The sequence below is a fragment of the Anguilla anguilla genome, chromosome 3 (assembly GCF_013347855.1).
Source record: "Anguilla anguilla isolate fAngAng1 chromosome 3, fAngAng1.pri, whole genome shotgun sequence".
In the NCBI taxonomy this organism is placed as follows: domain Eukaryota; kingdom Metazoa; phylum Chordata; class Actinopteri; order Anguilliformes; family Anguillidae; genus Anguilla; species Anguilla anguilla.
Genome location: NC_049203.1, coordinates 33,673,677 through 33,700,368, shown reverse-complemented (window position 1 = coordinate 33,700,368; position 26,692 = coordinate 33,673,677). Strand labels below are relative to the sequence as shown.

General features: G+C 41.1%; 1 long non-coding RNA gene across 1 annotated transcript; it reads right to left on the bottom strand.

Annotated features, from left to right (window-relative positions):
- Positions 1–6,287: 6,287 nt before the first annotated feature.
- On the bottom strand, positions 6,288–14,036 carry LOC118224166. Its single transcript, XR_004764588.1, has 4 exons — positions 13,834–14,036; positions 12,418–12,480; positions 11,105–11,187; positions 6,288–6,375 (listed from the first exon to the last, which is right to left on the bottom strand). It is a non-coding gene; the product is annotated as an uncharacterized LOC118224166 (long non-coding RNA).
- Between the last annotated feature and the right edge of the window lie 12,656 nt (positions 14,037–26,692).

The window sequence follows — 26,692 nt, the reverse complement described above, 5'->3', positions numbered from 1 at the left end:
GGTGTTTATAACCTATGGAACAGTCAGACCTTTAAAACAACATTGAATGTGACTGAACACCATAGCCTATTTTTTTTTAACTCAACCATTTAACATACCGCTGTTTGTTTTTTTGTGTCCTGCGCAACACAAGCTCAGTGGACATGTACAAGTTTACACATGGTTTATGGCAGGCAGCAGCAGCCTTAATAGAATTTGCGCATGAAGCACGCCATCCCTCTTTTCTCCTCTGGGGTGCTCTCTCCGTTTAAAGTATTTCAAACTTTTCCCTGGATTCCCCAGAGCTGGCCTTCCCATCATATCTGAAATGCGCTTACAGCAGTGGCTGTCTTTTGCTTCAGAGAGCTCTTTGCCTTATGCTTTCATCAGAGGAGTCTAAGTCTCACAGATGCGCTACTTAACAATGCCGTCCCCTGCTCCCGTCAGAAGGGGTGGCGAGGGGGGAGGGTGGGTGGGGGCTGGGGGGTGGGGGGTTGCAGAGCTGCGCCCCGCAGAATAAGGGGGGGCAGGTCCCCTGTGATTGGCGAAAGCTGAACATCGATGCCAGCTTCCATCTGTCATGATAGCCTATCTCTGAACCTTCAATCTGTCAAAAGCTTGCCGTTGAGCTGAAGGCTCCAGGAGATTTGGCGCGCTAAACAGATTTGACAACAGCATTATCACTGCGAGGAGCCCGGCGAAACGCCATCAACGTGTTAATTGTGGCTAGATATGTAAACTGTCACTCCTCATCTCATTTAACACCGGCTTTGCCAATTTTTCAGCACATCCGGTTTTTTTTTCCCACAAACGTGTGGAAATATTTAGGCTCCAGTGCTCCCACCCCTCTTACAGTGTCGAGGACTGCAGGGCAACAGGATCAAGGACAACCCAAAACATCAGCGGCACCTAACTGCTTACCTAACAGGCCTGTGTGCTACAACCGCTAGTAACAGAAGGATGTTGCTTTTCAGGCCAATAACAGACGCTCTATGAAATATCATTGCTTTTTATCATGTTTGATCCACCGTACTATCATGAGAATGTGAGAATATACTTTGTAAAATGTACTATCAAATAATGAGAATGTGAAAACAAAATGCTTTAGCTGAGCCATTTGGTTTCTGGACATGTTTTTGTTCCCACAAACAGAAGCCACGAGCTGGGCAGAAACCACAGTAATTGGCTATAAACTTTTTGTGGATACATTTAATTTAGTTAATTTCCCCTGTACCCCAAACAGCTCATAAAGACAAATTTAAGGAAACTACAATAAAAGCAATAATCGGTAAACTAATACCATATAAATTCAGAGTGACTCATTGCTTTGGATTAGTTTCTTTTGCATCATTATATATGCATCATCTTGATTAACCACCGTCACAACTGTAATGTCCGCCACCACTAAAGTTTATGCCATTATATTTATTAGTACTGTTACATAACACTCCTGCCATATTGCCAAGGTTATTCCATCACTTTTACCATTTTATCTTTCTCAGTGTGTGAATCCCCTGTAATGAGGATAATATTTGGAAGTGGATAGATGAGAAGTGCCTTTGTATCAGCGCTGTTTTGTATTTAATTGCATTGTTTTTTATTGTTAGTGTGATGGTATCATGGCTTCCTTGGGCCAGCTCCTGTGGCAGGCTTTTATGGGGCATTTTCCTTCCTCTGTTTTTGATGGCCTTTGGCCCTGCACTTCCTCTGTGGTGGGATTCATCAGAGGCGGACAGGCAGCCCTGAAAAAGATCTCCCCCCACCCACCCATTGACCCCATCTCCTCCTCCAGATGCCCCTGTCCCCTTCTGGGGGACATGCTCTGTCTAGCATGCATAGGGCTGCTTTCAGTGGAACCCCCTTAGTGCTTCTGTACGCCCTACATTCATTTGGCAAAGTCCCACTTCCCCCGGTGCAGCGAAGCTGCGGGCCGTCACTCGGCACCAGCGCGTCACTCAAGCCTGGCTCCTCCCACTGTTGTTTTTCTGCGGAGTCACATTCTACTGTTTACAGGCATATTCAACTACCAGGGCAACTAAGATGCTACTAAGAGTTCCACAGTAGGGGGCATAGGCAGCAAGGTCTGATGGGCAGGCTATGTTTAGGGATTGGAGGCCAGAAGAAATGTCTGAAATTTCTGTGATTCTGTCCTGAGGACAGAACGTTTGTGTGTATGTCTGATGAAAGGGCCTATTCACATTTATATTTGCATTGCAAGTATCTTGCCAAATCAAAAAAATACAGTATATGTTGGTATCATGCATGTAATTACTTTTATGTTCTTAAAATCATTTGAGGAACAGGAGATTGTGTAAATCTGTAATGCGGCTGTAATGCAGTCAATGCCAGAAATTTCTGTGGAAAAAAAGCTTCTTTGTACAACGGAGAATCACCACCTGACATTAATGACAATAGAAAGCACTTATCCTACTGCCCTGAAAACTTCCACCTAACACCCTCGGCTGTTTCTTTGCCGTGATGATTAGACCTTCTAAATTATCAGTTATGTATGTGAGGAGGAGAGCTCAGCAAGCTCTGTATCAATTATGGCGGGAAGGAGCACAGTTGTGCTGGACTGCTTAATTGTGTCCGGCGCTCTAAAAGCTGTCAGGAGCGCTGGTTTGGGCAGGTGAGCCGGAGGGGATGATGACCCGCGCGAGGGGCTGCTCTTTCGCCCATCATCCCTTTATTTGTTGTCGTCCCTGATCCATCGGCTGCTGCGGGGACCATTAATCCCCCCTCTCCGCGCTGATGGGGAGGCCGTCCGTCTGGATTTCTGGGGTCCTCTTCATCGCGCCGCGGCGACGGTGAGGAGCGAAACATGTCGGTTCCAGGAGTACAAGGGAGGAGGGCTTTGTTATCCCCGTAATTAAGTCTGGAGTGGCTTTCAAGCAGGGCCTGGACAGGATGTGGCAAATTACTATATTCTTTATGTGGAAAAGCTGCTCCCTCTCTGCTCCGTCCGTCCTCCAGGGACCTCATCATCTTCCCTAACAGTCAGAATGGGATTTTGTACCCTCTATTCCCTCACCTTCCTCTTCTTTTTTCACTCTCTCCCCCTCTTTCTCTGTCTCTCTCACTCCCTTCCTCTGGCTTGCCTTCCAGCGCTCTCACTCTCCTCTGTCTCTTTCTCTCTCTTAAATGTATTTTTATTTCTTTCCTCAAGCCAACATTTGCCTAAAGAGAGCAGATGCCATGTAAACAAATATTCAAAGAAGGGTAAATATATATATTTTTTGCTGCCCACTATTATTCTAGAGGGTTGTTGTAACCATGGACGAGCTTAACTACACATTTAGCTTTCCCTGATTCCTCTATTTTATTATATTTTATAGAAAACTGCATGCAAAACATTTACTGTGTAAGATTGCTGATATTGTCATATCATGTTCTAATATTTGAACAGTGTTATAATTGTTTTTATGTATTTCCAAATAAACTTAAAATTGTAAACTTGGCATTAAATAGAACGGTAGAATTCATGCATTCTACCGTTCCATAAAAACTGCATCTACAACACTGTTAATAAACAACACAGTGAGGCAGGCAAACAATACAGGAAGTAAAAAAAAATAAAAAATAGCCGGAAATAATTTATATTTTACACAAATACCAGCGAGTCAGTCCTGAAGCATTTGGATAATGCTCTCAGTGCTCTGCAAAAAAACAGCAAATTTACCATTTCTAAATGATACCATTCGAAATGATACTTGCTGTGTGGAAACGTGAAGTATCCCAGACAAATCCGAAGATATCCCAAGAAACCACTTGGCACAGTAACTGGATAGATGACAGACAAATAGAAAATGGTAATTTATGTGTAAATCTTTTCTTTTTTTTTCAAGAGCTGCTGGAAGCGACAGCCCACCAGGTCCCAGTGAGGCCACTGGAGAAATATTTTGTAACTGGAAAATCACTGTATAATTTCTGAGAAAAGGGATGATGCCATCCTTTCTTTTGTCTGGGTATTCTCCTCCTTCCCCGGAAAAAGCCGCTCTCCCTCCAGGGTGCAGGCGAGGCTCGGGGAGAAAAGGTGCCCCCTCGCAGCAACTGCGGCGGCAGCGATGGCGAGGAGAAGGAGAAGACTCTGGGGTTTAAAAGTACCCAAAGCATCCTGGGTAATTAGCCATTACGGCGCTGTCACAGAAGGTTCTGCAGTCAATACAGAGATAATTTGGGCAATGGTGAATGACAGTGCTGTCCAGGCTTTTGGGATGATCAAGGACAGATCCAGCTGCACAAGGCATCTGTCAGGCCCATGAATCATTCCTCCAGCCAGCAGGCCAGGCGACCGGAGCAGGGAGAAATGTCGGAGAAGCATGTGCAGACGCACAAATAAACATGTTCCTCTCTCCCCACGCCATGCCGGGAAATGGCTATTTAAGGGTTGCCATTACGGAGGAGAGAGGGAGAAAGGCCTGCTGCCTTATGTGGCAAATGAGTGACACTGGAGAGGAAAGGGGCCTGGCTGCTGGGACGTTTTATAGCAGGAATAATAACATTGTGCTGATGACGCATTGAAACTCAAAAATAAATATCAGCAAATTCTTCATCTGAAGGCTACAGAATTGTATTTAACAGTAATTTAAAAAATATTTTTATTTCATGCACACGGGTGCTTGTTTTGGGAATGGACATGGGGTGGACATGTAAGAGCATGTAAAAAGCCTTTTTCTCTCTGACCAGGCTATTCACAGATGTGCCACACAACTTTGAGTGCTGTCTTTTTCTCTCTCCCTTTTTTCCTGTCCTTCTTCCTCTCCTCTACTGTCAACTCCTTATGGGGATGTGGCTGAACTCCAATTTGAACAAGAAAATTATGTTTCACCTCCGCACAGCGCGAGAGTGGAGGAATGAGCTAAAACACTTCCTGATACAGTTGGAAGCTGGGAAAGCTGTCATGTGACACGTAAGCATTCGAAATGCAGCCTCTACTGATGAACTGTGACCTTTCACAACAAAGTCAACAATACACACCTTGATGATTCACCTACCAGAATCATTCAGATTTCTTTAAGCCTGTGAGACTACCAATGTGTGTGTATTTAAAGGGTCTGTGAATCAGTCTTGTATGTAGGTCTGCAGGTCCTGTATTAATTTTCTGAGTATAGTTTTCCTAAAATAGGTTTGGGGGCAAATGGTTTAATTGGGTTCGGTTTTGTTGCAAATAGTTATGTGGTGTATATAAAGTGTGTCATTTCACGGGAGTGATTTTTTTTTTGGTTGCTCTTAGTAATGCAAGACCTCCAGCGGAGCACATTTAATCATGCCCGTAGAAACTCTGCTCTGCTCTGGGGACCCCTGCAGGACGGCCTCTTATCATATTTTAATCAATATCCCTCTCAAAATGTTAACACAAAGCAGAGTCTGTGCAGAGGAGAATTACAGCCAGGCACTACACTGTTTCGTTTGGAAAATGTACTACAGGACAAAATGCATGATAAAAATATGTCAAATAACGCTTTGCAATAACAACGTTCGCTAAATCTGATATAAGAGGACTGTGGCCATATTTTCCAATAAACAAAAGAAGTGTGAGAAAAATATGTCTGTAATCACAAACTAATTGTTTAATAATGCAGAAATGTAAACATACATATATATATATATATATATATATATTTAATGATATTATGATCAGTGATTTACGACCACCAAAAGGATAAACAATGTAATGTTAACCATAACACCGAAAACATATGTCCAAATTTACATGCCATAAACTGTTTTGTACTGAACTTTGTATGTATGTAAGTATGATTTTACAAATATGTAGCCACTGTTTTCACAATGCCCTCTACTGCATCTTCTGAAAGTTGAGGAGGAATTAACTAATGGAAAAGGGGAAATGGCATCTGGTGTTTACCTTGACTTTGATATGCGTGAGTTCAGGACTGCGCTGAAATAATACCATCCTCATTGAGGTGACTGGAGCTGTGCTTGCAGCTTATTTAATCATGTTATATGGTAGTGACCTAGTGCAGTGCACTGGAGAAGGCGAGGCAGTGTTTAAATAAGTCACCTTCCAAGGTATAATTACTGCCATTCATCTGAGAGTGGCATTAGCTTCATGATAAAGACAGTGAAACTGCCTATCCGTCTTCTATGGAATGACTATGTAGATGCACAACTGTGACAGTCAATTAAAAATGAAAGATAATACAACTCTCCTTACTTTTAATGGAGTGTTCATATGGCACTTCAAATATGTAAATCCTTGGCAGCAATTCAGAGGTATTTTTTCCTTTTTATGTTTCGATAATGGCTCTTTTTAAAGCAAAAATACCATAAACACTAAATATTTACCTGCCGTATACTATCTCCAGTTGTGCTTCGTCGATGATTGTAGCATAACCAAATTTAGCATTCCTCAGGGATACATTCTTCCATATGGGTCTATAAAGGGAGATTGCAAAGAGGAAAGCAAACATGTTAGATCAGATGGTTACTGCATAAGGATATTTTCTTCCAAAATGCATTTTAAATGATAAGTGGTTCTGCATCACTCTACAAAGACAAACATTTAAATGCCCTTTAATTAAAATGTCCTCCTATCCTTTCGATAGCCATGTATTTAAAAAAGACTCAACAAACAAATGTAATCTAGCTAAATTGAATTGGGACAAAACAATAGGAACTGAAATGTTCTCAGAAAGGGCTTGTAAATGTGCACAGATTTACTTGTAAATGTACTTGTACAATAATAATAATAATAATAATAATAATAATAATAATAAATTATTTATTTATTAAATGTACACAAGATTTTAAATGCAGTTCTATACCTGAAATGTTTAGTCTAATGTTTAACTACATACTTATATGAACACTCAGAATATTCCTTTCAGAGTGTTAAATTTTAAGTATTCCATTTTATCCATAAATTTGTTCACTGAATCAATGAAAGACAACCACGTTATCCGTGGCAACATTATAACATATAGTGGATTCTGGGTGAAGTAGTACTTTCTAGTGTAGTTCAAGGACTTTCTCTCATTTGATGATTTCATAAATCTAAGGGGACTAGGGATTAGCATCCATGAATTTAATTGTATCTATTTTCATAACTACATCTCTTTCATATTCTCAATCTGGGACAATAAATGGTGCAGTGTCACACTTAGTTCAAAGGCATTTAAAATCATAACTACATATACCCTCATAGATCCACGGTGGTTATAATTTGGAAGAATCTGTGGCTATTTGTATAAATAAATGAACACAGATGCTTTTTTCAGTTCATTTTTAAACACCACATTTTTGCATTTACACTTTTACTAGTAAATTAGGATAATGCCACCAATAATGTGTTTTCTCTTTACTTTTCTCCAGAACTTGCAGAAGAACGTCCTGTAGCGCTACAGGAAATACTATGATACTAATATGAAGATGGTTGTACAGAGCGTTGCCCTGCTCTACCAGTCCAGAACACTGTTATAGGGAAATGTACCAAAGCTTATATTTTCTATATTGCTAATGAGGGATTTTATTCTGTAGTTTTAGTCTGACAGACACAGACAAATTTGAAACAAAATCCACAGAAGCACACCATATAGTTATTTTGTGGGCATTTTGGTTCCTATTAGAATGCTAATCATTTTGACACATTTTATGTTGACCTTCTGCAGAAAAGGAAGCAATAGCTGCCATTTCAGTCAAATGAAACAGCCGAGACCTGAAATGTTACCAATGTAAGGGAAGATGGGCAATTAACAAAAACTTCTGAAATGGAACTTAATGTCCCCAGTCTCCTGTACAAGCCATCGCCTGTGAAACTCGGCACCCTAATTATCCATTTCAGTCTGTCTGTTTCACATCACCTGCACTCTCTCATTAGCCCACGGTCACCCTGCAGTCTGCTCAGTGTTAGATTAGTAAAATAGTGCCTTTGATTTGTTCTCAACAGCGGAGACATCAGGAGAAAAGAAGGAAAGGAAGAAGAACCCCCCGATAATCGGGGGAGGGCTTGACACGCTGATCATTTTGATTCTGTGCTAAGGCGTCGACCTTCCCTTTATACCTGATGATATAAATCTTTACAAAGCATGGCCAGCGCTTACTGTTTATTATTGTGTTCTGTTCAAAAATCAAACAAGATTTGTTAAAAGGAATTAAGAAAATATGAAATGTTATGCCATCTTTAACATATCTCCTCACACACTATATTTTAGACTTGTAGAATTATTTATTATCAGTTATTAAACAGATTTATCTGCTGTTAATATCAATTAACATTTAATATCTAATTAGAGCTTAAAATGAGAAAATTTAGAAGATAATAAATAGATGTATGTAAATAGACCGTTTAACCTGTTTCACAATGCACAAACAGGCAAATCACCCTAACATGGCAGATTTTTAAATAGTCCAAACTCACCCACATGATTTGCTTTTCTCACAGAACAATCCTAAGTGTCTTTTAGAAGTGTTATTAATCATGGGTATTAGTGATGAAGTCCTGACGTGGAGGATTCACGTGAAACATTCTTAATACAAAAAACAGAGCTCTCTTTCTGTTACTAAGAGCAGGGGGGAAAAGGCTGTACTATAGTATTCATTCTATTAAAAAATGTCTACACAAGCTGCCCAAATACTGCTTGTACAAGCATCACATCTGCCTTATTAAAGCTCTGTAAGGTTGTAGCTCCTTGGCCATAATTCAGCTCAAAAGTGGCAGGAATAAGAACATGATCATGTCGGGTCACTTTCCCTGTGAGCAGTTCCTGCCTCTGCCTCCCTTAATTAAAGCTACAAGGCCCTCTTTTATCTTTGCATATTCCAGAGCCAGGACATTGATACTCATTATTTCTTAAGTCCAAACACCAAGACTGTGTCAAGAATGCATCCATCACCGGAGGGGCCACTCATAGTCAGCACTTTTTCCTTTTTTTCACCGCGTCAGCAAATTTGCCAATTTGCAATTTTCTGCGGGGTCTGACATGTTTTTATTGGTGAAGATCACTTTCAAACACCAGCATCATGAGGGTGACGCCTTGTTAGTCCCCTCTCTCGTCCCTGGCTCTAATGATGGTAATTAACAGCTCCCCCCTTCCCCCTCTTCCCGCCCCATTAGAAAGCCGCTTCAGGAAGCGTCCCTGTGTTCATTTGCATCCTGCTAATGCAGGGAGCTGCTGTGTGACGCCGAGCCTGCCTTGAGCATTCACGGCTGCTCTGTTCATTTGGCAGCCGCTCCCGCTCTTAACTGCGCCTGGACCTCTCCCTCTCCATTCATTATTTGCCTAAAGCATGAGTTATCCTCTCCTTGGTGCTGAAATGGACGTTATTAAAGACATCGCTGCCTGACACCGCTCTAATGAAAAATAGGATATTTCTGAAGGTTATATCACCAGCCAGCTCAAAAATGGCTTGTTTATTTTTTTGTCCACCCTTGCACATTGCCATGTAATTTTCACCTCCAGATTTATATTATCTTTTAAAGGTTCTGGAAGTGCGTGTGCATTGGCCTCATCATAAACAGGTCTGCCGTCACAGGGTTTCTCTTTCTGTACGCTCAAATAAAGACACTGGAATGGAACAGAATATGAAACAGCAGTGTTTCAGTATTTGGATCCGGTTTCAGGTTTCACAGCGATATAAACCCAGGGCGTGGTGACCAGTCAGCCTCAGGGTGGCCCCCCATGGCAGCAGTCAGCAGGCCTCAGCTCAGCCCTTTAAAACCGCCCCCTCCCCTCTCTCAGTCCACAGGCCCACCTTGGAGACCGATGCACATCCGAGTGCCTGTTTGCTATGTTATTACATTTACTGCCATTTCATTTTCTTTTATTTCTTTTTGTTTTGTTCTTTAAAAGTGACCATAAACCTAGCCGACTGGGTTTGCCGATGGCAGCAATGCTGTAAAGGTTGACTTCAAAGAGTTTGGAGCCTGTATATAAATTTACAGATTAAATTTCTTGATTCTCAGCCAAGTCAGAAATGCCAAACGTCGTCAGTTTTGGTGGCTACCTGCTACTGCATTCAGCATTCTGCTGTTCTCTGCATTTGGGATATATTATATATTATATATGTAGGGATTTGGTTGGATATATGTGCGTGAAGAAAGAACATGACCCAGCCACAGCCCTTCAAATAAATTGTTATTTCATTAGGTGAAATTGAGGATATGTGTAGAATAAAATATGCTCTCTGCACACAAACCTCTCTGTCTGCCTGGCCAAATAATCTAAGATGTAAGAAGAACAATATATAAAACATAAACAGGCCCTTTAGTTGGATGAGAAAACTTTCAATTACTGTCCCTCGAGTGATTTACATCTATGTATGTGTCACCAGTTATATATATTTTTTATAACATGCTAGCATGTGTCATTATCTCACAACTTACAGGAGAAACCAGTGTACTCAACAATACCAAACAGAATAAAATATTATACCGAAACACCATTCAATGAAGTGGGTGTTCAATACAAAATCCCATCAGGATGTAAAACTGTTATCAGGGAGTCACGTCTTTTTTCGTCACCCTTAACCCCTTGAAATTCTGTCACTGCTGTGGCCCTCAGGCAACACACGAGGGCAACGTCACTCCTGCTGCTCAGTGCCACATTAGTAAAGCCCAAGTAAGTGGCCGGGAGACTGAGAGCCCGCGGTGATTGGTGCACGTTTCCAGTTCACATAGCCCTGTCTGCAGATCTGTCTAATAAGCAACAGACCTTAAACACAGCTGTTCCGGGGTCAGGTGCTGAGACCTTTAAGGTTGGCCCACCAGTTCTCCTTGGGCATAAATCACGCCTGACAAAAGACCACAAAACCCCTCCTGCCTGTGTGTGTCCCTCCTACCAGTACGCCCGCATTGCTGACTGGGGCCCCTTTTAAAATCCACACACTGGGTAAACATGTTTGTTTTTATCTCAGCCACCCAGGTAGCTAGGGAGTGCTCCTTTTAGTGGACCACCTAGTTGGAATAAGCGGGTCCTGTTCAAAAAACATTCGGTTTAACCGTTGTTTGCCTGAGGAGTTCCACAACCTGTCATATGATTCGCTACCTACTTGGTCCCTCAGTCATTCGTGACGCTGCTGAAGTCTTACCACCTCTGTCAGTTGGAACTTTCGGGTGTGGTCACTGCGTTCAGTGCCCAGTTGTGTCGGCTGCATTTGTGCCGCCCACCTGTGGAGTGCTCAGAATCACCCAGCCATCGCCCACGGCCCGTCTCTGCGGCTCGTGAAGTCTTGCTTCTGAAAGCAGGGTCCCTGCTCGCCAGATTATACCACATTTCAATTTGACTTTCATACACTGTTTACGCTTCACAAGTCATGGTAATAGCTTTTCTCTGGTACAGGAAGGAGGCTGATTTTACATGTGTTTTACTATATTTCTGTGAAGTATTTACACAGTGATAGCAGTCAGTTAAAACCCAGACACATTCAAATAGACTGTAATATTTTTATAATGTATATTATTATATATTATATATTCATTACACTGGAATTTATTTTTGTCTCTGTGTTTTTTCTTTATAAGAAAATGAAAGAAAAAAGGCACTTCAATGGAGCCCTGTCGTATAAAGTTATTCAAAAATCCATACTGTAAGAAAATTAAAAACACCTCCTCTGGCTTTCGTGCATGAAAAGAAAATAGCTATTATTAATAGTTTTACAGCTTCACATGTTCTCTCACTGAGGATCATTAATCGTTAAATTTCCGCTGGACTCAGCCGCTCAGAGGAAAGCCATCGGTTTGCGCTGCACTCCGTAATAAAATGCTGCGCTGGCCGGTCTGAGTGCGTTTGAGGGCCGCGTTTGGCCCAAAGTCTCTTAATAATGTGTTTAATACGGACAATATTGTTTGCATGTGGGCTCTTATTAGCGAGATGGAGGAGGATCCTGAGCTGGGAGCCGGGGTCCTTCGGGAGAGCCACCGAAGGTAAGATGAAACAAATGCATGTGAAAAACACTGCGTGAGGCCTGTTCAAAGCCACAGACCAGTTCTGACTGGATTAACATTTATTGACTGTTTAAGCCTGTTTTTTTTTTTTTTTTTTTGCTCCAGGACAAAGATACATAGTTAATTGCAATGGCTGTTCCACCAACTGATCACCAATGTGGCAACAAAAGCTTTACTAATAGGCCGCTTCATTAAGGATTAGAAAGCTCTATTACAAAACAAATTAAGCATGCTCTGATCTTAACCTATAGGTCGAACAGTATTACAGCAAAGTTTAAGCTGTTAGATAGCTGAAAAACTTATTAAGGCTTAGCGCTGAGGTAGCACTTTGGTATTGATTTTACGATAGCTAGGTATTATGATTTATGGAGTGCTTGTGTCAGTATAACAAGCTGAAGGACACACAATATCATCTCCAACATCATTAAAATTCAGAAGTCTCCTGAGCTAGCTCATCAAGTACTGTGAACTATCATGGAATTTGATATAGATAGATACGTACAGACACAGAGTACATGCAGGTAGCAGATACTCACATATTGTATGCTGTTCAGATGAGACCACTGATGTCATTTTCACCAGGAATTTGAAATGCGGGACTGCAAGTAGAATATTTATTATTAACATCATTGCATTTATTGGAATATTTTGTTTGTTTATTGTTTGATTCATAAATATATTTATGATATAATGTTTATGATTTTACGTGTGGCAGTGTTGAGGGGGTTTAAAGTGAAAGGGCTTTCCTCCACAATTATCTGTGCAGTTTTGAAACCCTGCTCCTGCCATAGGCTCGTAAAGGTGAAATGTGTGGACCACTAGAGCCCCCTGTAGGCAGGCAGAAGCACTGTGCACTGGCTGAATGTACAGACTGTGGAACGGTCTGCATCCTCAGTTAAACCTTGCTGCTTTTTAAATAATGCAGTGCGTTGATTGCTAAAATCACCACTCTTACAGTTTGTATTACATGCACATGTATGTAAAACATTTTAAAACTAATGTTTGAGATATTATAAGTACTTTAGGGGGGAATTCTTTAAAATTGCAGCCCATTTCGTCTTGGAACTTCTTGAAGATTATACATAATTTTATAATTGCATTTTCACAAGGTATTAATTCAGGAATTGAACTTAATCTAGTCTATTAGAAATATAGATGAAGGTAATAAGATCAAGCATTTTTGTATGTATATTTCAATGTTTATAACAGACAAAGAAACAGCTTCATACTGCCCTCAGTTACAATATCTCTTGAGACTTCAGTCAGGTTGTATGTATTACTTGCATTTATCTTCATGTGATGCATGATCTATTATATACTAGTCTCTGAAATACTGGAGTAAATTTAAAAACATAAAATCTATGAATTATATGAGATTGATCCATTCAGTTGAAAAATCTGTAAAAGAATGTGCTCTGTGTATTTCATTTATCCATTATATTATAAATGATTATACATAATGATTGATGAAACATTCAGGGCAAAAAACTAATATAATTACTAATCTTTAAATTATTTTCTAAATCGTATAAGTAAAGTTATTTTAAAATAACAAAGTTTGCCTACATTCTCCAGCATGCTTACTCATGTTGTTCATGCAGTCCAGCTGTATTCATTTCTAAATTAAAGATTTGATCCTGTACTATGTGTGTGTATCCAGCAACAACAAGAATTCAATGAAATACATAATTTAACCCGTAATTGTCCATTGCTGTTATATTAATTTCAACAAAATATAAACTATTCCAAATGAAATAAGGTGGCACTACTTTAAATAAAATAGCTATGAATGTATTTAGTTCAGTGAGAACTCTTTCATTTAACTGCTAAATTGACTGCGATTTCAGCTATGGCCCTATCACCCACATTACAAACACACACAGAAAAAAAAACAAGCAGACCCAGATGACACAACAGAGAGATGTGAGAGGCGAGCCGCAAAGAGAGAGTACCATGTAGGAGGAGGCTGTCCAGGGATCTGCCTGCTGGACGGAAGTGGCCGGGCCTTTCTCCCGGATTCCCCTGGATCATTTCCTCCAGCCGAGAGGTGTGAGCGGCGGGGCAGGGGTGCCAGGGTGGACCTGCGGGGCGCTGGCAGCCCGCTCCGTCTGCCAGTGAGTAATGTGAGGAGAGAGACGAGCCCCCGTGAAGACCCGTGCCACAGACGGAGGCAGGCTCTCCCGCTGTGACTTGGCGCACCCCACTGGACAGCTGGAGACTCGGGGAACGGAGACGCTGCCAAACACGGCTGGGGGAGCAGGGGGGAGAGGGTGCGTGTGTGCCTGTTTGTGTTTGTGCGCATGTGTGTTTGTGTTTATGTTTGTGCGTGTGTGTGTATGCATGTTTGCGTTCGTGTATGTTCTTGTATGTTTGTGTGTGTGTGTGTTTGTGTTTGTGCGCATGTGTGTTTGTGTTTGTGTGCGTGTTTGTGCATGTTTGTGTTTGTGTATGTTTTTGTATGTTTGTGTGTGCGTGTGTATATTTTTGCATGTTTGTGTGTGTGTGTGTGTGTGTGTGTGTTTGTGCATGTGCGTGTTTTTGTATGTTTGTGTGTGTGCGTGTGTGTGTTTGTGCTTGTGGGCGTGTGTTTGTGCGTGTGTGTTGGAGGGTTGGAATATGGACTATACCTGCAGCTGTTCACTCACACTGCTGGATGTGGGCAAGAGAAAAGTCTCTACCCCTTCATCTACACAACTGCATGCAGTTATGCAGTTTACCTGCAACTGTATCTACATGGACATCTAAAATGCTCATTGTCACGTAATCAATATAATCAGAGTCAATGCTCAGCAAAGAAAGGCTTCAAAGTTTGGCTCTTCAGTGTGTTATGTGAATGGTGGCTTTTATGCCACCAACATTGGCGAGTGTGTCATAGTGTGGAATAGATACGCACTTTGTGCTTAAAGCCCACCAACATTTTCACTTTGAGAAAAACAACAGTGGCTAATGCAGATTTATTCATACTGAACCCCAATTACAGACAGGCCATGAATAATGCAGCATACGTAGATCAACGCTGTTCTTTCAGAACGGATTATATTTTTTTACTGAGGGATGGCAGTAAAGCACCTCGTGCAGTGTGTGAATTATGATTACTTTGCAAGAAAATGTTGATAATCCTTGCCTATATCAATGCAGAAATATCCTAAAACCAAATGTTAAGATAAAGAAAAATAATCACATAAATTATGCATAAGTTCTTGTGATGTGAACAAACATTTTTTTTATGTGCATACATTATTCATATTTCTCGACAGTTCATTATCATACCTTCAGGAGACTGAGAAAACTTTTGATAGGAGCTGGAAAAAAAGATTTGATTTTTTGGAAATCCACTATCTTTCAAGTGCAGTTCTCCAAAAAATCACTATCGAGAACCGCTATCTTTGTGCCTGGGGTTCACATTAGGGGCTCCGTCATATCTAGATGAGAGAAGAGCAGTGCATATCATCCCTGCATGACATCGGAATGGAATTGGTTTTGCTGAGAAGTTGGGCTCTGAAGCCACAGTGTAAACTGATCACAACATTTCACTGGGGAAAAATCCATTTACCAAAATAATTCCATATTAGTTATGTTAATATTGAGATCAGCCTTTTCAGATGTTTTCATGGCCTAATTTCATCCTCTCCTCTCCAATCTCTGCTTAATCTCCATTCATCAATTACAGTCCCTTATTATAGAACCCTGACAGCATACTCTGGCTTTTTGATAAATGATACAGCTCATGCCAGATTTAAAATGTAAAGCTCACATGCTAATTATCTGTACAGACCTAGTTAATAAGGAGATTTCTTGTTAAATATCTGATCACAGCACAAGCGTCGTTTGTCAAGAATGCGCCGGTTTACCTCGGAGACCGGCTTTCCGGAGCTCTCCCCTGCCTAACATATGTAAAATTGGGATCTTTGTTTCTATAATAACCTTTTATTAGGGAGCTGACACAATGATTAAGCTTGCCACAGATACACGGGATGAATTAGGCAATTACCCTTGCCGCTTTTGAAACTGCTGCGGAATGCGGGCAGGGAGAATAATGAATATTGAATTTGAATTTGATCCATTCCACACCGAGCGCCCGGGCTGCAGTATCCACCTGGAGGGTTGCCACGGCGTGCTCGTGGTTTGAGCTGATGATGGAGACTCCCAGAGTGTGCCCTGCCTCCTCAGCAGGCCCCATGTTTTCTTCCCTCCATTTCATGGGGAAAGAAATTACACCGACCTGAGTTTTATCTTCCGACCCCCCACCCCCCAATCCCACTCCGGATAAAGCCATCATTCACATGTTAGAGCAATGGAATGCACCAGTCTCGCTGACCTACCCACCATTGCACTGTGAGCAGGCAATGCCTCTACAATCGGCTCATTTTTTAAATAATTCTTATATTATATGTAGATGGAAAGGGCTGAGTCTTTAGCTCTCTTCTTCACCAGACCTGAAACGTTTCCCAGGTCTCCGGGCCTCCAGGTCTCAGAGCAATAAACACCTCCTGATGGCATATGGACGGGCAGGTCTGTGAGAGTGTGATGCCCCCCTCAGCTCACTCTTCTCTGGTGCCACAGTCCCCCAGTCTGAGGCAGCGTCCATACTGCAAGCCACATTAAACGTGCGTTCGCATTCTCCACATCTCTGCCTGCAGTTGTCTGAGCTTTTGTAGAAACTATGCAACGTGCGCGCAAAGGTGCGATGCTATTCAGCACGTTGACCCAGCAGCTTTTAAGCTGCTCTCTTTCAGCGGTATTACAGTGTGCGCCCGGCGCCCCCGACTGCTACGGCCATGTGCAACAGGTTCAGCATGCCTGGGGAAAAAAACAAAACACTAAGTAGGTCTTGGCATTCTTTTTTTGTCAGGAAAGTCTCCATTTGGATCCCAGGCAAGGTTATGAAAATAGGTGTTATCTGCATACCAGGCGGGATGCTGCTACCCTCTCCCTGTCTACCCAAAGGACAGAGGAGAGCCTCCACAGCATCTGCGGGTAAAAATAACGGCCTCTTCTGCCCGCATGTTGTGAAAATGATTACCATAATATGCCTGTTTCTGTAAGGTGAAAATGTATTGATAATTGGTTTGCCCTTTTCTCTCTCTGCTGTGAAGCGTTTAGGAATTAATTACAGGATTACAGTGTAATTAATTCTAAATGCCAGTTAAAGTTATTGCTGGAGCAGCAAGGATGGAGCTGCAAAGCTGTGAAAACAGGCAGAATGTGGATGGTGTCAGGGCTGGTCCTGAGCTGGAGAAATGCATCCAGACTCGCTGCCACTGGATGCCATCTTGGATGCCATTATTAGCTACTAACAAAGTTCCCAGAAAAGCATCTGTGGTCTACATGACCCTCAGGCTTTAAATTCTCCTAACTGGGTTTATGGCCTATACTCATAAAAAATTATAGGTCCAACAGACCGAAAACTCTTTGAGAAAGCAATCATTCTTTTGGCAATGTCTGGACGATGCTGCCATAGAAGTGAAATTGTGCCTCACTAACTCACTGACTACATAGACGGCAATGGTATGATGCCTCTTTTGCTATTAGAAAACAAAATATCCAGCAAGGCAGTCAAACTCCCTGAACAAGGAGGAGTATGTGGAGGAATTTGGTTCATTTTTGCTGAGTTATGCTTGGGCCAAACCGAAAAGTGATGATTACCAAGTGCCATGAAGAGCAGTTGAATGATACCTGCAGTTTTCCTAATTCTGAAGTTAATCATGTCAGTTTCAGAAATGTGAAGAGGTTTTCCAGGTGTGTTCTGAAGTCTTTGGTCATTTGGATAATTACATGTTTTTGCCATTGGTCAGCATAGCTGTCACTGCAATTTAGAAAGGTGTGACAGGAGGTTTGAGTAAGTCTGTGGTTGAGTCTCCTTTCACAAACCACTAAATTACATGCACATGCCCATTACTAATGAGCAACTCTGTAATCAGCCAAAGGTAAGTGACACTCCTTATGAATCCTAAATGCTGTTTACCATGTGTTGGGAAACATACACCAGATTCCACAGGCAGCTGTCCTCAGCCGTGTTTCACATAGGGTTGTACTTGTCACTGCAAATAAATACAGCTCTTTTTTGTTTTTTCCACTGTGCACTTTTAAAGGCAAGTCACCTCAGGGAAGCCAAGCTCCCATGGCCTTTCTGTGCAACAGCTCATGCAACAGTTTACACAACAGGCCTCAGTTCCAGGCAGGGCCGTCTCAAGGGGTGGGGCAAGTAAACCCACGCGGGGCCCAGCTGTTAATAGCCAACCCCAATGTTTTGTTATTTTGTTGGTCACAGAAACACTACTACAGAACAGCCTCAGAATTATGTCTCATATCAATGTTTTGATCACAAGAGTAAACTATTTACAAAACAGCATTAATTTTTTTTTGTTTAGTCTTTCAGTGAACACATGCAGTCATCACGACACTAGGCCTACATAAATACAGAAATAAGACAACGAATAGCCTTGTGATTTGCATAAAAAGCACATGTCTACTTTGCATAGTAAATTGACCAGAGATTTATTTTATCGGGACGTCTCCCCTTCGGTGTTAAGTTGCCGTTAAGATTACGATTCCCCTCACAAATGCTACACCGTTGTTGTTAAAATCCGTTGCTTTGTTATCGTTAAAAATTAAAACGCATGATTATTCTTGATTCTTTTTTTCGTTCCCGACTCATACTTTCTAAATTTGTCTCGATCTCTGCTGTTGCTTGCCATTTTACCACGCCGTCAGGCTTGGCTACGGGTTGCACCTACAGACTGTGAGCAGCATGAGCAGCATAGAGATCGTGGTTTTTTTTTTTTTTTGCATAGAGATCATTACTTCCTACTTCCTATAACGTCATTACGTCAGCTTTCAAAAACGCCATTTAAGCTATGTGTTCCCTGTGTCACAAACATACATATATTTTTACATATATTATTTTATATATAAAAATCATAATAACAATAAAATAAATAAATTAATTTCCCCTCTCATCGTGGGGCCCTGTGAAGGGCGGGGCCTGGTGCGGCCACACCGGTTGCCGCCCCCTAAAGACGGCCTTGGTTCCAGGGTTCTTCCTGCATAGAAGTAATATCTTCCAGTGTGCAAGCTTCTGCAACCTATAGACACAGGGGCAGCAATTGAAGGCCACAGAATTCTATTCTAAAGGTAGATGCTCAATATCAGGCCAACAAACACTGCAGCAGTACTTCCTCAGTCACTTCCTGCACTTCAGCCACAGCTGTGGGACACCACACCCAAAAAAGGCACACATGCTTTCCCTCTGGTTGCTTGTGTCCCACAGACAGGAACTGAAAATGAGAAGAGATTTCCCAGACATCTGGCCGAAAGTCCTACGCACATAACTTATTGTTTAGTGGTGTGTCAATAGAGATCTCTTGCTCTCTCTTTCCTTTGCAGTTTCTTTCTTCTTAATCAATGGCGGCTTTTGAAATCCAGATGAGATCTTTGTGTAAGGTCTTGGCGTTACACGTGGGGAGGGAAAACAGCTTAGCGGCTGGGTTTCGGGGGTTTGCTCTGTTGTAAGGCTGTAGCAGAAGTGGGAATATGCTCCTGTCTGTGGCTTTCTCATAATCCAGGTTTGATCTTCCTGTTTGATCCACAGTGTATTCCTGAGACGCTGTGATCAGCAGCTATTGCCGTAATTTAAAGTCAATATTGTTGTCATGATCCCTTTCCCCAGGCTAACTAACTCAACAGCTGCTCTCTGAGGTGGAGGGAGTCATTTGGGCTTCTTAAAATGAATCCACAGCCCAAGCAGCTGGCTATCCTCAGTGCTCTTAGGGGTCAGATAAGGATGGGGAAAAAAACGCTTTTGTGAAACTATTAAAGGTCTTCATTCTTTTTGAAAGGTGATGACAAGCTTGTAGAATCCTGTCCTTTGCAAAATTGGAATTGTTTATTCCAGTCATTGTTCATCAGTTCTTGTGGAACTCAAAATTCTGAGATTCAAATCAAAAGACTTATTGCCATTCAAAAACGGCCTGCACTCCATTGTCCGACCATTATTGTTACTAGCTGTTTTACTGCAACGGAATGTCTTCAGATAACACCTGCCGCCCCCATTTATTTTGTTGTAACTTTGCCTGTCTCTAACTCTTTGCTTTGGCTAAACGCGATAGTAATAACTAAATTGACTAAATTGAACATTTTAAAAGGAATAATCAAATGTTATATATGGCTTACTACAATGTATTAATGTATGAGTGGTATAATTTTGGAATGACTGTTACTGGCTGGTCACTACATGTGCTGTTGAGGGTTCAGATTTGTGTCATTTTGACCTGCTGTTCTTTGTCCCTCTTGCTATGTTTTTTTGTGTGAGGTAGCTAGCTGCCAAGGTAGCTACACATTTATATCACAGTAAAACAAGACAGATTTTGTTGAAACTATGTTTATAATGGTTTAATGTAGAAAATCTATGTCTAAGTACTTATGCTGATGACAGATCAGAATACAAAAACCAAATTATAGATCACAACTTCTTTGTTGCCAGTCAAATCAACTAAGCAAAAGCATTTAAGCAAAAAATACCTATAGTTGCTACATAGTGATTCCCATTATCACTATGTAAATTACTGTTTCAGATTAATTTTTCATTCGCTATTTAAATGATAAGATGATTTGATGCATCCATTGTAATATCACGTGTACTGTTCCATCATCAATTCCCAAGGTTGTCAGATTACGCAATCTTTAACTGGCTTTGAATAGAACACAGATGTTCCTTGTCATTTGCTGAGTGGACCATGTATTTGTCCAGCGTGAGTAATATGTGTGACAAAGATTTTGCTCAAGGGCCCATTCAGTTTAAACATTTGCCACAATGCCTGTATCCTCCAGGCTTGCCAAACTATAAAGTCAAAAGGGAGGGATGAGCTGTTACCTGTGCCCTCAATATGTTCAGTGTGCCGAAAACCTTCCATATTTTTTCTGTTTAACCGCCGTCCTTCATTGACGTCTTTTAACGTGGGGTAGGCCTACTACCATTTCACTCTTAAGGTATCCATGAGTTCCTGTCTTCCCTCCCACGTTAAGGAAGGAGCTTATATTGAAGAGCAAAAGGAATTTGTTTTCTCTTCTCAAAGGAGAATGGGGGAAATGCTAGGTTTACAAGTTGTCCTTGGCTTCTTTTTAGATATATAGTAGACAATATGACTGCATCTTCTTCCTGCTGTTCAAGGTGAGACATAACTATGTTTAATGACTGTTTCTACTAACCCGAGGACCGGAGTGAAAAATTCTGTCTTCCCTTGCCCTTTCAAGTGCTTAAGCAACACTGCTGCACAAAATCAATGGCTGCTGTTGGAAAATCACTTTTTTTAAGTCTTAAGCTGTTTAAAATTAACTTTCTCATCTCCATTATGAGCCTTTTGGGAATATTGCTGAAGCGGCCATGTTCGTGTGTCCGACGTGCCTGCGCTATTAAGAATAAATACATACGCCAAGAAGCCTTCATAAGCAAGGCCAGTCTTTATTTGGGGGAAACACTTTTTAGTGCATCGAAAGCCAGGCGTCCTATTTTAAGTATGGCACTGGCCCACTTATAACTTAAATGACTAGTTTAGTTAACCTTTCTGTTCAAGTCTAACGTATCGTTATGGGCACAATGCCGCGCTGCATAATTTCCACGGCATTAGCATTCGTCATGTCCTCCCCCTTTGCTATAAATACATCTGACAGGAGAGCTCTTCAGTGAAAGTGTGTGCAGGGCTTCCTAGGTGAGGCACTTTGATAGTCCTGTTCCTGAAATATTTGCTGACTTCAATCACCTAGGGGACTAATGTTCTGATGAAGGCACTGATATGTGCCCCTATTAGTCTCATAGGATTTTCCCTAGCCCACTTTTCACCCGATTCGTGCCAATTAAGCAGCCGAATTATGTATAATAGTGAGAGTCACTTGCGTTTCCGAGTCCGGGAATGCGTTGGGAGAGATGACAGAGGGATACTGTTGAATAATTAGAGTGAATTTTCAAAGCCCTGGAAACTCAATCTTATTCTGCCATATGCTAACTATTTTTAACCTAATCTCTCTCCCTCACTCTCTTCTCCCTCCCTCTTACTCTGCATATATTCCTGCTCTTCTTTTAAAGGCATCATTGCAGGTTTTCTGCAGTTACGTTGTGCCATTGCAATTTTAGGACAGGAAAATCGATGCAAAATAATGAATACGATTGCGGTTTGTCTCGCTGTAAAAAAAAAAAAAACAAAGGTCAGCGCACCCGCTTTCAAGTGCCTGCCGCGACACGGAGGGACCATGGGATTGCGCCATCAGGGGCAAACCACGTCAGCGTCGGGAAACACATTTCATCCCCATCAGTCAAATAATCACAAAATTCTGTCCATTGCCTTTACCCATTTTTCGAGGGCATGTAACCGTTTTCCACTTTCCTCCGTGTAGTGTGGATTAATTATTCATGTACTTTTGTGAAATGTGCTCGAGATTCATAAGTGGCTAGATTAAGCAAAGCAATTAATTGACAGTAAAATAATTGTTGGTTGCCACATCTGTTTCAACCTCAAGAAAAGGTTGTAAAGAGCCTATCAGGGAAGCAGCAGGGTGTGTCTCACGTGGTGTGAGAATTCACCGGGGCTCTCATTGTCACTAATGGGCCTGTGGTCAGACAAGAAATAAGTCCTCCAGGCTTCTGTCTCCAGTCCCCTCTCCGCTCTCAGTGCTTAGAACATTTTAATGATCCACACGCCAACCACGCCATAATGTTTATTCTAAGTGCCCGGAAGATGGATGAGCCACTCACATCATTCTTAACCACAAATTAATTGACTAATTAGTATATCCAAATGAAGACTGCTCTGGCTCCTTATTATAGCAGGGCTGAGACGTGATGTATGCCTCTTATTCAGTCCAATATCAAATGTTTCACTTTACTTTTACGTCAGCACAACTGATTATGAGCAGAAGTAGAGGTGGCCTACAGTAAATTTATTCAGTGAGAGCATTATAATGTAGCAGTAGAATATAATATAGGCTACTATACATTCAATAATGGGGAGCCTTCTAGAACTGTGATAAACAGCAATGTTCTAAACAAATAGCAAAGAACATTCTAATGTAGAGGACTGTGCAGTATTTTACATTAAATTCTATTAATAGGGTGCAGTCTGATGTGTGCATAGGATGTACTGTGCAAGATATGCATGAAAGTCTATGAAGGAATGCATTTTATTTCCTTTATGTTTTTGCTGTTGAGTAATTGTACTGATTTGTTTTATGTCTGGTTATTTTAATTTATAATTGTTTATTTTGTGCATTTAATGTTGTAATTAAGGGTTGCGGTTTACTCTACGAAAGAAGCAAAACATCATTGTTGTTGTTCTCATCCACAGGAATTATTCTAATGTTCTAATGCAATGAATTGCACACAATAATTCTTGTAGTGTGAATGAAGAAGGAATCAAGATCTAGGATATTAAATTGTGGTTTGGTATAATTCATGCTACCACAGTTATTCCGATGTTAGCCCCCAGATGTTATTTTAATTTTGCTTTGATGTTCCAGGGGTACAATATATGTGGGCCTCAGTATATACTCTTCCATCTTTTTTTTTACAATGTAAAAAATGATGTTGCAAACAGAAGTAATCAGGAATGTAGAATGGTAGCAGATACAGTCCATTGCTGGAGATGTTCTTTCACCCTGACTGTGTAAGATGTGTAAGTGTCTGCAGTTCCAGCTCCATGTCCTTTCAGCCTATTCACATCCTATTATCATTACCTATCGTCACATGGCTATCATTAAGTCATCTTAAAGGCAACGTCATTATCCCTCCTCGAGTCCGCCTTCTTCCCACCCTTGTTCCTCTATTTCCAAACCACTTCCCACGTTGACTGTCTTGGGGGTGAAAGGTTATATATTCTGGTGCCAAGATATTTGTGGATTGATTTCAGGTGGTACAAAGCGATTGTTCAATCCACACTCTCAAATCTCACAGTCGTTTCAAACACATATGAGTTTTTTCTGCATTGTTTGTGCAAGATTAACAAAGTTTATTATTAATATTATTTCATTAATTGAATTATGAATGGAATTCCTTCTCAGTTCCTGTTACTAAATTTTGCTATTGATGGAGCCGTATGGAAGTACACATGAACCAACTTAAAAGGAGCAGTATCTGGTGGTCTGACCATTAGCTTCAACTACAAGTGAGTCCACACTCTTAAGTCTTTGGTTTGATTTATCATCGAACTCTGGAATGACTGGATGTCAGTGCTGCAGTGCTTCCTGATCACATCTGGACTAATTCTTTTTCAGCACATCAGTCTCGATACATTCTCTCTGGATTGACACTAATGTTACAAGGTGTAATCCCACATTGCTACATCCTAAAGGTTAATAATCCTTTTAATTAAAGTGTAAGCCTTCTATTGAACATAGAGACTAATCTCAAAAGGATTACCAGGGAAATGAATATAGCCAGAGCAATTAGTCTGATAATTAAGGTTTAAGTGCTGGACAGAGATCAAAGCTCTCATGATGTGTCATAAAATTCATAGAGTTGTTAGGGGTTCTGGAAATGTTAGTTAGCGCTTTATTGCGGCGCGCATTTGCACATGCACCCAGGATAGCTGTGAAACACAGCCTCCCAGTGGGTGGAGGCATGTGTAACAGCAACAGCTGTTCCTCCACAAGCCTGGTGTTCCACACAATATGATCGCTCCATCAACAGACCCCCCCACCCCACTCCACCACCCCGCCCCTCCCCAAACAGATACATCTGCATTCATCAAACACAGTTATCAATAAATAGCCGTACAACAATTAGTGATCTCTAAGGATGAACACAAGAGCAGAAGGGAAGAAAAAATGTCAGCTGTACACTTTAATTACCAATGCTGTTAATCAATAAAACGCCTTCATATCTTTTGATTAAAGTTTTATTTGTAGCAAATGTTTGGAGAATCTGTTTGGATCTCTTTTTCCATTAATGGAAACAGTTGTGTTTGGGAAAAGGAGGTGGCAGATGCTGATGGCCAGCCTCAACGGGGCACTTCATGCTTTGTAATTGCATTTTGTCACCTACAGAGGGTGTTAAGAATCCTTGTTAAAAGCAGTGGAAATAGTTAGAAGACATCTCACAGTAACCATTATTGTAGAGCAAATTACCAGGTAGGCAATATCGAAGCTGTCAAGAAAGGTTAGCAAGGAAGAGTGCTGGGAAATGGACCATTCAGCAATTCATCATGGCCGTACTTGCCGGCTCCAAATTGAAAATTGTAAAAAAAGGTCATTCATTTTCCACGAATTAGAGGATGTTAGTTTTGCTTACCACAGTGACTGAAGAGAAAAATAAAACACTTTGTGAATGTACATTAGTTTGCTCATTTTAAAGTGGACGATTGACAGTTGATGAATGCAATTATGAACACCCAGCAGACATATGAAGAGATATGAGTCATTTTTACTTTTTATGGCCAAATGCTTCCTTTTTGTTCTGGTGCTCAAATTTGAGAGCACAAAAAACTAGCAGAACTGCATCACTGCAGCATTGGTGTGGAAGTCTTTCAAATGAGAACCCCTGTGCCGTCTGTTTCTTATTGGTCCACACATTGCACACACTTCCCTTTGTAATTTATGAGAAGCTTTTAATGAGAACGTGGGGCATGCGCAAAATAACCTGCATTTATTTTAAAACATTTCTACTCATGACCCAGCGTTTTAAGAGGGCCCAGAGAATCCCACTGCTCATCGGCAGAGTTATGCTGCATCCTGGATTCCACTTAAACCCCCACAGAAAATTTAATTATTGGAAATCCATTTTTTGTGGTACAAACGCAGTGGAGCAGTATTAGGTTTAAAGTCAGAGTACCATAAAGAAATGAGAATCTGTGCAAATCTGTGATAAGTTCCCTAATCACGTCTGGAACTGCAGAATGCATCGTCTGCATGACCCAGTTTAATAAGTTCCTGTGTGGTACACATACTTTACATACTAATTTTACACATGGAGAAAAAAATTACTGTGGTGAATGCTGTTCCATGCAGCTTCACGTAGTGTTCCATATAACAGACTGGTACAAAGGATCTTCTTTCATAGAAGAGATATTTTTCACATGTAGAGGTAGATCATTCTATGAACAGTACAATTTACTATTTAACATTGCTGTAACTGAAAAGCTGATCGAGAAAGACTTGGAAAATGAACACCAGGTGCATGATCAGGGGGTATTAGCAGATGCTCTTAAACAGAGGGACTCACAAAAATATTATTAGTAGTATTATTTATTGTACATACAATCCATTCATACAGATGGATATTTTTACTGAACCAATTCAGGTTAAGTAACTTGTCCACGGTTGCAATGGCAGCAGTCCAGCTGGGAATTTAACCCACAACCTTAGAGCTACACACACAATTCTCTAACCATTATTCTACACTGTCATCCATAACAGTATACAATAATAAAAATATTGAACACCAAGCTTAACTGTTGACACTAAGATGGTGAATTTTATACTTGCGCAAACAACAAGCAAAGGGTATGATTTGATACAGTGTACATCATAGGAATAATATATCCATCACATCTGAAAAAAAGATGTGATGGATATACTATTAAAACCTTTGCTTAGACTACACCTAATTATAGAGGGTGTAAACAGGAGCAGGGCCTTCTCTGCAGACACAGTGAGGAGAAGTGGAGGTATGGAGTGAGCGGCCGGACTGCGATTCCTACCGTGACTCAGTGAGACCATTAGAGACGAGTATGGTGAGCTTCTAGGATCATTACGCCACTGACAGCCAGATCAACACAATGAGCCCCTCAGCCTCCTCTCAGACACAAGTGCACCAGCTCCTCCAGC